The sequence below is a fragment of the Rhyacophila brunnea genome, unplaced genomic scaffold (assembly GCF_057557595.1).
Source record: "Rhyacophila brunnea isolate RB1 unplaced genomic scaffold, BYU_Rbru_1.0 scaffold_11, whole genome shotgun sequence".
Classification (NCBI taxonomy): Eukaryota; Metazoa; Arthropoda; class Insecta; order Trichoptera; family Rhyacophilidae; genus Rhyacophila; species Rhyacophila brunnea.
Genome location: NW_028232763.1, coordinates 36,121,607 through 36,134,078, shown reverse-complemented (window position 1 = coordinate 36,134,078; position 12,472 = coordinate 36,121,607).

Below are 12,472 nucleotides of genomic sequence, written 5' to 3'. Positions count from 1 at the left end.
CTTATAATGATCAATTACTTTACCAAGATGAGGAAACATTAGCCACAAGAAACAAATTTTGTAAGAAATTTTAACTTTTTATCAAAATTAGAAGATTTAAGGGGTATCGGTATAATTAACTATTAAGAACGTCCGTTATTCCCGAGTTAGTGTTATTATTTCAATCTTTCAAAAATTTCGAGATTCTCCGAACCTACTTTGACATGACGTGTACCAAAGTGTTTTTAAAAAATGTAGGTCACTATATTCCCTAGAGATAATAATATTCATAATGGTAGTTTGAATTTTCATTATTGAGTTAGTTAGTATGTTAATCATTGTATGATTAAGCTACTATTAGGTACCTACATGCATCCAAATTTTATTTTGAATTTATTTTATTTACTGAAATAGGTAGGTACAACATAAGTATAGAAGATATCAATATTTGGCAACGTATTTTTTCGAAATTCGAAGGTTCGAATACTGGCTCTGGCAAGTACACATATTGTTTATCAATTTGTGAGGAAATCAGGGTATGGACCTAATAGGTTGAGCAAGTGACTGACATCCATTTCTCGTAAAAAAACAAAAAAATCTGTTAATACAAACCTCTACTCTGTGGAGGCCCATGTGATCCTATTAGGATCGGACATGATCAAAAAAAAAAAATTCCGACTCATACGTGGTGTAAATGAGAACTCTGCCTTTCTTGGTAGTATTGACTTGTGTGTCCCTGATAACTATCTTAGAAATCGGGAGCATCAGTTGTTTGTTTCCACAAGGAGCAGAACTAACCTGCCATTGGTGATGCCAATTGAGAGGGCAATAACTCTGTTCAACCAAATCGCTTCAGATGTTGATATATTCCACCTACGCCAGGATGTGTATAGGTGGATGTTGTTTTGTAAATTCTTATAATAGGGTCTGCTTAGCTCATTCGGTGTACCTACATCCTTGTATCTAATTTATATTTTTTGTATTTACAGTTTTCTACTGTTTAATAACTAAATAGGTACCTACCTATACTGATCTATTTCTTTTTTTTATAATTATAATATTATTTTAATAATAAGTATTTCTTTTTTTCTAAATGTCATGTTGTGAACGCCTTAAATTAATAATGTGTAATGTTCACTATAGGTATGTAAAAAAATAGAATATGAATCAAATCTAGTAAAGCCGAGTAAAAAAAAGGAAAGCCAGCCAAACTATAAAAAATTTTAAAATCCTCAAAGCATTTTCCTAGGTAGGTACCTGTAATCAAAATTATTAGTGCTTATTTAGGTACTTAAATAATATTAGGTATTATGTGAAATATAGCAATATCTCGATGCAGTTTGCCTGTACTTGTTATGAAGATCAATCATAAACATAATAATAACAGAAGTTAGTCGAAAATATATAAATGGCAATCACCAGACGTATTCAAAATTCTGACAAAATATTAAAATGGACGCCCCATATAAGATTATTTTGCTCTGGTGAACATCTTCAATGGAATTCGATTTTGAAATGGGTCAATTATTTTTATTTAACAGGGCCGCCTCAGACGAATGTCTCTTCTGTTAAGAAACATAATACATTAGGTAAGTATTATAGTAGTAATCGCACACACAGAAAAATGGTATAGATAGAGGGTTGCATTTCGAAAAAATATCCATTATAATTTATTGTTTGTTTTTAGGGCGGCGGCATTCACAAAACCTAACTGGTACCACTACCACTGATTTCCGTATTTACCCCGTCTACCAAAGACGAGATGGATACGGGTACATTCGTCTTACCCAGACACTCCACACTTTGAGTACCTATACCAATGGATACCTGGCCTGAAGCCATAACTACGTTTGTACACTTCACCCACAAGTTATTACGAAGTGTAGCATCCACAAGTGGTTATCGAATACGCGTGGCTTAACGGTCATGATTATTTGGATTGTAAGTGTCTGTTTGTGTCGTAAGCGTTATTTTGTCTTTCAAACATCGGAATATTTAAGCAAACATTGGATTTCTCAGATAGTTGCATCAATTTTTGAGTACCACGGTCCACGGGTCATCCAGTGGCCAAAGGCCTCGCGTGTTGTAGAATGTAGAGAGGTCAAAAGACTGTCAAATCATCCGGATCACGACCCTCAGTCACGAGGCACTGATGAAGAATAAGAAGAAGTAATATTGCGTTTACTTACATGATTAGTATTTTTTAAGTTTCCAAGGGGGTCCCGACCTGAAAACCCCCTCCTTGTGTGCGCGCCTTTAAAAATCAATTTAACCCTGCTTAACCAAACCATAATAGTTTTTGTATATTTTGGGCGATACGACAAAATTGTGGACACTTTTTTTATTCATTTTTATTTGTTTGCGTTGGGTTAAGAATACATAATTACATATTTATTGTTTGTTAATTTTTTAAATTCATTATACCCTAAACGGCTAAACCAAACTATAATATATATAATACATACAAATATTAGTATATCTATAAAATATCCAAAGTCATGTGTGATTTAATTGCATAATTTTAGATATTTTATAGATAGATGAGTATTTTTTGACTATTATCTATTATGGCTTGGTTTTGCAGGGTTTAATTGAATTTTAAAAACAAACCAACACCACCTTCTTAAATTATTAAAACAAATACGTATGACTGACAATGTTTAGTGTGCATTATTTATGGCGGATCTTAACAGCCTACCTCCAGCCTTCGCCATTGTTATGTACCTAACGCTGTTATCTCTTAATGTAAACAATATAAGTACATACTTCTTATTGATAGATATTATTTCACAAAGCCACTAAAATAGGCACTCAGCCAAAAGTATCACAGTCTGGTCCTGTAATGTCCAACGTCAGTAGACTTACTTTTAATCAATTTAGCGAAAATCTTTATATTATTTTTTTATGAAGTCAGAAAACTCTTTGAAAATACTTGTAATAATAATATAACATCTTATTTATTTTTTAATAATGCAATAAGTGTTAGGTATTATCTACAAATCGGATTACCCAGCTCGACGTGTATCAAAATATCTCCTGCGGTGAGAGGATAAGCCACCATGTAGTCTAGGCATTCGATCTAAGGCTAAGAACTATAATGGAGAGAAAGTCATTTTGGAAATTTACTACAATAAAGGTAAAGTAGCTTAGAGGAGTGATAAAGGAAACGGTGATCTTATTGGATCTTGATGTATTGAAAATAAATTATATAAATCACACCATTATTCTCAAGCAAGTAAAGTTCTGTAGTGTAGGTAATAACTTTACTAGAGTAGATTCTCGAAAAATTTTCGAGATTTTCCATCCCGAATCTCGAGAATTGAAATTTTTAACATTTCGGGAAATCCCGGAAATCGAGAATCTTACGCGAAAGCGTACGCGATTGTCAGACGCAACGATTAACAGTCTGTGTTTTTTGAAATTCCATTTTAATAAGTAATGTTTTAAATTATTTTTGTTTTCCTACTTCCATTTTTAAATTTACCGGTATCTCGAGAATTTGTTTTAGGATGTCAAAATTTCATCATTTCGGGAAATCCCGAATCTCGAGATTGAGATTTTCTCGGGAAATACCCAACTCTAGTAATAACTAGGCTTAGGATTTTTAGGTGCTAAAAATGAATAATAGGTACCTAAAATATGTAGATATAATTGGAAAATACGAGTATCTTATTAAAATTTCATAATTATGTGCTAAAAAACAAAAATAGGTGCTAAAAATTTAAGTAAGTATTATAATTAATTATAATCATATATATTTTAACAGTTTAATTTATTATTTATTCACAAACAGAAAATGTTTTATTACAATAAATAATAAAATAATGCTTCAAATTTTCGAAAGTGAATCTTTGACGATTTGATTTTTGAGCAAATTTTTGTACATGGAAAAACCCCGTAGCACTCTTGATTTATTCAGTACATTATTGGTTGTGTCGAAGCTATTCTTCGTGCCCTTCTACTCAATCTATGATCAAATAATAATATATTATCATTTTAACAGATTTACCTATCTGAGGAATCATCAGATCAGAGAATTAATACCTTAACATGACGTATAACTAACTATGCATATGTATCTGCCATATAATATCTGTCACATTCAACAACGGATGAAGTAAAACAATCATTGCTTATAACGCATCAAATAATCACAAAACATTATTTTAATATTTTTCAGCAATGCGAAAGTTTGAGGATCTCCGATACGTGTATCAGTGGCGGCGCGTATCAAAGAATCATCTCGGAATATTTTCAACAAATGAAGTCATTTATCTGAAACCATTGGCCGGCGTTAGTGACATGTCGCATTCGCCACACAGATTTATTTATACTGTATAATGCTATAATAGTGCACAGACCATACACGGAAATATTATATGTGGGAATGCAACCCATCCACTGTACCTCAAATTAATTACGTGACTGGTTTGTCATTGTCGAGGAACACTGCGCAAAACATTGTTGGTAGCTTACCGCAGAAATGAATATAGGTAGGTGATCTTTTTAATTCTCTTCTTCGTCGGAACCTCATCAGTGTAAATCAATTGTAAGCCCGTTTCATTCTTCATTTGGTCCATCAATCTGGAAAAAGTTCTTCCTCGTCCACTCTGACCTTATAACCAAATAAGCCGCCAAATAATCACGTATATTTTAATATTTTTAGGTCTCCGATATCGCCCCAGTAGGGATTCCAATCCCGGGATCCCTGGATCCCGAGCTATTTTCAATACCTATGAATCCCGCGATTGATAAACATAATCCCGGGATTTCGGGATTGATTTTTTTATCCATTTTTATTGAAAATAAAATAAAAGCGAAAATATAACAGAAAAAATACTTTTAATAAAAAATAACTACATTACAAATAAGCTGAGTTTGAATGAAGTCTGATTTATACCCATGTGTAGGTTGCCGATTCATTTTATTTTTACACATAAATTATTAAAAATTGAAAGATTGGAAAAAAAACAATGCTTCGCACTATTAACAAAGTTATTCCACATGATATCATACGTTTTACGGCAGTTTCAGATTTGGCTGACTAATTAGATTTATGAAGCGGAAAGGCCATAAGTACGCCATGATTATTTGCTATACTATTTTAAATCTCGCTAATCCATTCATTAAGTCTTTACTATCAGAAACAGCAATCTCCTATTAAATTCACATTATTATTTATATTACAACATTATTTACTCCGTTAAACTTGTGTATTTCCAAGATTGAACGTATACAATATTAACAATAAATGTCTTAAATAGTATAAATTATACTAGATTTATTTTTGACCGATTTTATCAATGTTATTTGTAAATATAAAATTTTTATTTAATCCCGGGATCAGAATTTTGGCTCGGGATTGTATTCCCTAGTCCCCAGACAGCCTAGTTGCCCTTTTCTGACCGTTATCGTAGCATTGAGACTCCATCATTACGTTTTTACCTATTTAGGTACCCAGATTATATCATCTGTTAGTTTGACATTCATGGTTGACAATATTAACAGTCGTATTAAACCAGTTCAAGCCTCCAAGTACCCACCAGCTGATCCCAATCGCTTACAACAGCTGTTTGTATTATTTTTATTAGCGGTTGGTGCTGCGGGAACAGAATGCCCCCCACAAGTGGGTGTCTGACAGGGCTCTAGCCTGGGAACTGGAACTCATGGGGGCCCGGGGTGGCGGATCGACCAGATAAGTGATATATGATAAGTGATATGACCTACACATAATATCACAAATTTGCTGTAATAGTAATAGGTACTTCCAGCGTATTAACATTTTAAAAAATGCGGTTGTTCGTTGTAATTTTTGATTATTGTGTGTCGATGCTCGACAATTCCATAATTCCAAAGATACAAAAAACGCTAAAATTACACTAAATTCCCTTAGTTTTTTCTCTAATACCATTTGGGAAACTGTAGAGCGTCACACTGCTTTTAACCTTAGCGATAGGTAGGGGGGGGGCGTCAAAGATCCTAACCTGGGGGCCATGCATTTTGTACCTATTGTATCACAAAACTCCTGACACAGAATATTATGAATAATGAATATACCTATATAATGTAAGTACCTATAGATTACATATTGAAAACATTATTAATAACCTCTTAAAATCTACCTGTGTATGACTGGGTAAAGGTAAGACATACCAGAATTACTAAGGTAGATATTATAACATAACGAGAGCCCATTTTCCACGCTACGGTGATCATCGGCTATTGAATAAAGAGTCAAGCGTTTGTTGGATACAAAATGCACACCTTTATAAAGCAAAACCAGAATATAAAAGACACACCACTTGTGAAGAAACCGACATATTTGGTGGCTTCGGATAGATAGACGCTACTTATATAAAACTTATTATATTGTGAATTTATGGTTTTCGACTTCTTCATATCAGCCTATGATGTCCATCGACTTTGAACGCCTACAGGACTTTCCTTTTGACCTCCACTCCCCATCCCGTCTCGCCTTTATGAAGTTTGGCCCGGAAAATCTTTCTATACATCCAGGGTATCCACAACTCTCTTTTGTGTCCATTTAAATTGGTCTGATTCATCATCCTGAATATTAATATCTATTCCTGCTGCACTCAGCGCATAGAAATCGCCGAGAAAGAATTACCTATATTCTGGCCACATGGTGATGGCCAACAATGCACCAATGTTGCTTATTGAATTTATGTTAACATCTTCATAATATATTTAACAACATTTCATTATTATGGATCTTCATCATCAGCCATCGAAGCCAAGATTTTTTTTGGATCAATAATTGTCTAAAATAGTTTCCGTGATATAAATATTAGATTTTTTTTTTTATGAATGAAAATATGTTTTTATAGTTTATATCAAGAAGCAGTAGATATAGTGCTAAATTTAAAAAAAAAGTTCGGGAGCATTGATTAATTGTAATATTTTTTGTAGGTACCACTCATCTGTCCTATAATTTTGTATGCCGGTATGGATTCCGGGGGGGGGGGGTTAAGGGTCTTAGAACGTAGTCAATCTGAAGTTAGCAATGACATTAATATGGACGAAGCATCTGGAAAAAAAATGACACACAGTTTTTTGTCGGGTCTGCCGAATGGCATAATCTGTTCTAACGCCATTACAATAAAGCATAAAGGTGATATTGCTATACATTCCCGATGCTTTTTGTCGGGTCTGCCGAATGGTTCGGTTCTAACGAGTTCGCTCAAATGAACATTGACACTAGAAACACTGTTCTAACGCCATTACAATAAAGGTGATATTGCTATAAATTCCCGATGCGTGATATCGCATAATGGAAATTGCGTGACGTCTACCTATACATGTGCGAATGTCGCTATGCGCGAATTTACTTGCTAGCTACTGTATTGAGTGCGTTGTCCATTAATAATGTCATTGGAAGTTAGCCATATGGTCAGTGTATCAAAGAAGATTGTTATGAATAATTAAATCCAGTAATGCTTTTGAAATGAAAAATACTATAGATTTTCCTATAATCACCTGGACGACGTTGGGTTGCAATACTCTTTATTTCGCATTTTCATACCCGGTTTTCTGGGCCACGCCAACCGTATTTTGAATGGAAAATAATAATCATTGGCGGCCCATAGCTAGGGGCCTCGCACTTGCGGCCCTGCCTATCTATTTAAATTTCAAAATACAATATAAAAGTTACATTGATCGTAAAATAATCTGATAAAGCAGTTAGTCCGTTACCTAATCCTAACAATTTTTTTTTTGTTATTATGTGTATCATATCGCCATCTGTTTATTGCTTCAATAACAATATAATTGAATTATCTACCTTACCACGCATTAGCCGTGAACTTATCCACTATTGCAAATACTGTCATCTAGTAAAAGCTTGCAAACTTATTGTCACAAATTATTAAAATTTAAAATTTAATGATATTTCCATAGATGGCAGTCAACACATATTTCAGGCTAATGTATCATCCAATTTTTTTATTGTATAGGTTTGTGTATATTATAATATGCAAGATATACGATTTTCAAATTGGGCGGTACAACTTTTACATAAAGATGAACAATAATATTATGCAATAAAGATTTTTTTTTAAATAGAACTTCCAGATACATTATTAACCATATTTTTAGAATATCTAAATTATTGCAATCTCATAAAATATTTATTGCAAAATAAAATACTATAATATATTATTCAAACTTAAATACCTAGTGAATAATTCGAATACTGATTATTTTTCTTCATTAAAAAATGTGGCTGCCACGATGACATTCATAGGTACTTTCTCTAGAACTTTGAAATGATCTAAAGATTTTGATCGACCCATATTTAAAATACCATCCTGGATATCTAAAACTGTAAGTAGGTACTTGAGGCGATACTTCAGTGAAACGGCAAATAATTTTCAACTATAGGTGCGACGAAATTTTGGACTCGCTGGCAGTCTGAGAGCGAACGTCGAGGTGTCAATACGTCATTTTGTTTCGTGATGGCGACGGGGCTATTAATTTTTAAATCGTGTAAAGATAAGTAAAAACGTTACCCGTTTACTTTAAAAAGAAAACATGTCAATGAATATATTATTATTGTTACTAATAGAACAATTAACAGAATATTAAATCGACGTATGTCGGATTTATATGACAAATTATATTTCGGTCGGCATGCGTCATTTGCACCCGCAACCCGCAATCCGCGCATCGCCTAGCCACGATCTTTTTAGACCATGCCTCAACTGAGGTATAGCCTTAATTCTGTAATTGCAAATTAGTTATATTGATTCTTAGAATCCTCCTAGACAATATTACAGATTAATGTTTCTCTATTCATAACAACACATAAGACAGTAGTTCCCAAACATGCACATGTCACAGTAGATAGGTAAGTAAAATTTATATTCAGAGCAAATTTCTTATAAATATGCATAAAAGAAAAAGTAGAAATGTTGAGATACAGATATTATTATGCTGGGTCCACACTAGCAACATGTCGCGCGACAACCTCGTTAAATTTTACAATAAGTATGATAATTATCGTAAAATTTCTTAAACAATTATGATAATTATCGTAAAATTTAACGAGGTTGTCGCGCGACATGTTGCCAGCGTGGACCCGGCATTATAATTCGTAATACCATGTGGAAAGTCTACCTAGGGAGGTACAGAAAAATATCTAAATGATTGTTAATTAATAGCTATCAATTGTTTTCAACTTTCACTTATTCCAGAGGTGTATTAGTCTATGCTCCAGAGTAAGAAACCAATGGGTTGGACGGATTCCAACCATCATTTCTCTATCTATTACACAACTTCTACTCTACGGCTAAAGCCCGAAAGGACAAAATGATAATTTACTTTGGATAGAATAAATCTGAGCAACCTGGAGAGTGATAACTGGTGGTGTCGAAGGAAAAAGGTTACGAGGACATGCACCTCCAAGATGGAGCGACGTCATCAAGAAAGCGACTGAAGTAACAAGTTCAGTGTAGGATCCCTTCACATGTAAGGAGATTGTTAAACAACACCTGTAATTTCATTGATCAGCTTCCACAGTAAATCATTCATTGTATGGTGACAGGGTTTCAGCGACGACGGCATTAAGATATACATTAACAAAACCACAAACACAGTCACAGTAACATAAAATCACATTGTCTACAGCACTACAGATCAGGCAGCAGTCAAACCCGCATCTATCAAATTCAAGCCAATTTGCTTTACCATTCAACCACCTGCATCCAACCCAAATTGTGTTGATTTTTGCTTCCGTGGTGTGAATCAGGTATCAATAATAGGTACTTACTTTGATTCATAGCGACGTCAGATCTCTCCAAATTTTAGTTTTAACATACTTGCACTTGCTAATAATTTAATAAACTATTTTTTTTATTCAACGAATAATTCACAAGATTTGGGAATGGGCGGTGTTTCCAAATTATCTATGTTCAATAAAGAATGTTACATTCTCAAGTATTCTGAATTGTTCTTTGCGTAAAAAAATAAATTATCCGTATTCGTAAATAAATATAAAACTCGTATTTTTAGATTTCTGGGTTTTCACCGTGTGTATTTTTTCCTTCTTTCCTCGACGTTTCGGGCTCGTTGCAGACGCCATTCTCAAGATATGTGTTATGATGAAGATTAGTGTAGATATATGAATGCGAATGCCACTCTAAGAATGTCGAAAGGAATCCGATCACATATAACAATTTTTCCCGGCCAACGCTTCGTTATAACCGAACACTACTATAATGTATTCCGAATTTAGAACTACCCACTACAAAAAGATCTACCAGTATAAGTTGTCCGCTGAGCGAGGGCGCCACATGCTAACATTTGACACACAATGTAATATTTTTTATACTATGATGAGCTTAGTTCTAAATTCGAACACTGGACAATTTATGATGGTATATCTAGATCTACCATCATAAATCGTCCGGTGATCGAATTTTGAACTAAGCTCATCACAGTATAAAAAGTTATGAATGATATGTAAAATGCTAGCATGTGGCACCCTCAATCAGCAGACAACTTATACTGGTGGATCTAATAGATCTGTGCATATTCTTTGCCACATTGGGCTTACTGTAAAATTATATACCTACCTAAAGTCAACCAGTTAAAATAAAAGAATAAAAAATTGATGTTCATGTTTTATATTTTCATATTAATTATTAAAGATTCTAAGGAGTTATGTAAGCCTTAACATTAACCACATTTTTTAAATACAAAAAAATCATTATTAGGAACAAATAAACATGAAACAAGCAACAATAATTGAAGTGCTAAGGATTAAACGAGAACAAGTAAAATATTATAATTAAAAAATGAGTTAGGAACAGGTTTCAAACATGTCTGCATTGTAGGTAAAGATATAATCATTTTATTCCCAACATTGGAGTATATCCCATGGACATCACATTTTTATGTTGACAATTGATTTACTCAACTTGGTCACTGATGCACTTGTACTCGCCCATGCACTTAGATTATACAATAAAATTTATTTACAGTGATGTGAAGGAATTAGATAGGGCAATAACTACCAAAAAAATAATGTTCTTTATAAAAAACAAACTCAATATAACGAAAATTGATTTTTAAAATATTTCGGTATTGCAATAGCAGACGGTTATTACTGCAGTTTTTCACTTTTAAAGTTTTCTTCCATAATATGTTCCAAATTATATATTCTTTGATGTAGCAAAATAATAGAGCTACAACCTTATTGGTCACAAAGTAACGTTAAAAGATATCTGTATCTGACAAATGTGAAAAAAAAATGAAATGGCAAAAAGATATATGTGCTTAAAATGCAGGATAAATAAAACTTCAATTTTTTAAAAAGAAGTTATTTAAGGTTTGTGTTGGGATGCTAATTCCGCTTATTTTGATATAAAATACTTCAAAATATCTTATAAACCAACTCCTGTCAGACTGATTTCAAAACTTTGTTTTTGCTCTCCTGTGAAATTGTGTAAACAGCAGTTATAACCATTTGCCATCACAGTACCGATTTGTTAGCGAGTATTAAAATACATAAGACAAATATTCATAATATATTCTTCACAATATATTATATTCACAATAAGAAAGACAAGAATTCTATTTATCAATGTCGCCAACAGCATTCTAGGTAACTACCTCATGAGGTGAGATTTTTTACTTCATTTATTTAACTTAGTAAATTTTGTGTTCGGGACACATTATTTAGTATATAGGAGTATTTTATTAGAACCAATTAATAAAATCTGTATGAAAGATGTAAACTATGGTAAGTTTGTATATTATGAAAATGAATTAACATGTTAATATATATTTTTTGTCCGTTAGCAGTAAATAGCAGTAACTCCAAATTTCTTAACAAAGAAAAAAATGAAAATCTCTTGGAATAAAAAAAAATTTGAACTAGAAAGAACACAAAACAAAAGGTATATTATAAGAAAAAAAATTTAGGAACCATAAATCTTATCTACAGCGATAAATCATTAGTTTGTCCCATTTTTAAAGTTGTCAATACGGTTTTACCGTAATTTACCTGTCATACAGAAATATCACATTGAATACCCACCAGGATGTCGTCAAAACGAGAAGTGATATCTTTAAAATCTTTAAAAAGAAAAATGGAAATCATAAGAGAAAACTGGTGAGAAAAAAATGAAGTGGCGATAGGTTTGTAATCAGGAATTTACCTAACATCAAATAGTATTTTTGTATAATCAAATTATCACTATCTTTGTCTTTGTCTGGTGTTCTAGAAGCCATCGATCGACGGAAACGCTTTGTACCATGTCACGTGGTATGACTTTAGGAGTAATGAGGAGATAACGAACTAAGCAGCCTCTCGTCACGCTGAAAGTGAAGAAACGACGTTACACCCGGCTCAGCCGCGTACTGCGGATGTCTGAAGGGAATTTCAACCCAGCTTGTCTGTTCTTCAAGACGACCAGATTCCGGCGTCCGAAAGGCCGCTAAGTACTATCTGCAGAGTGCATTCGGCGGAGCT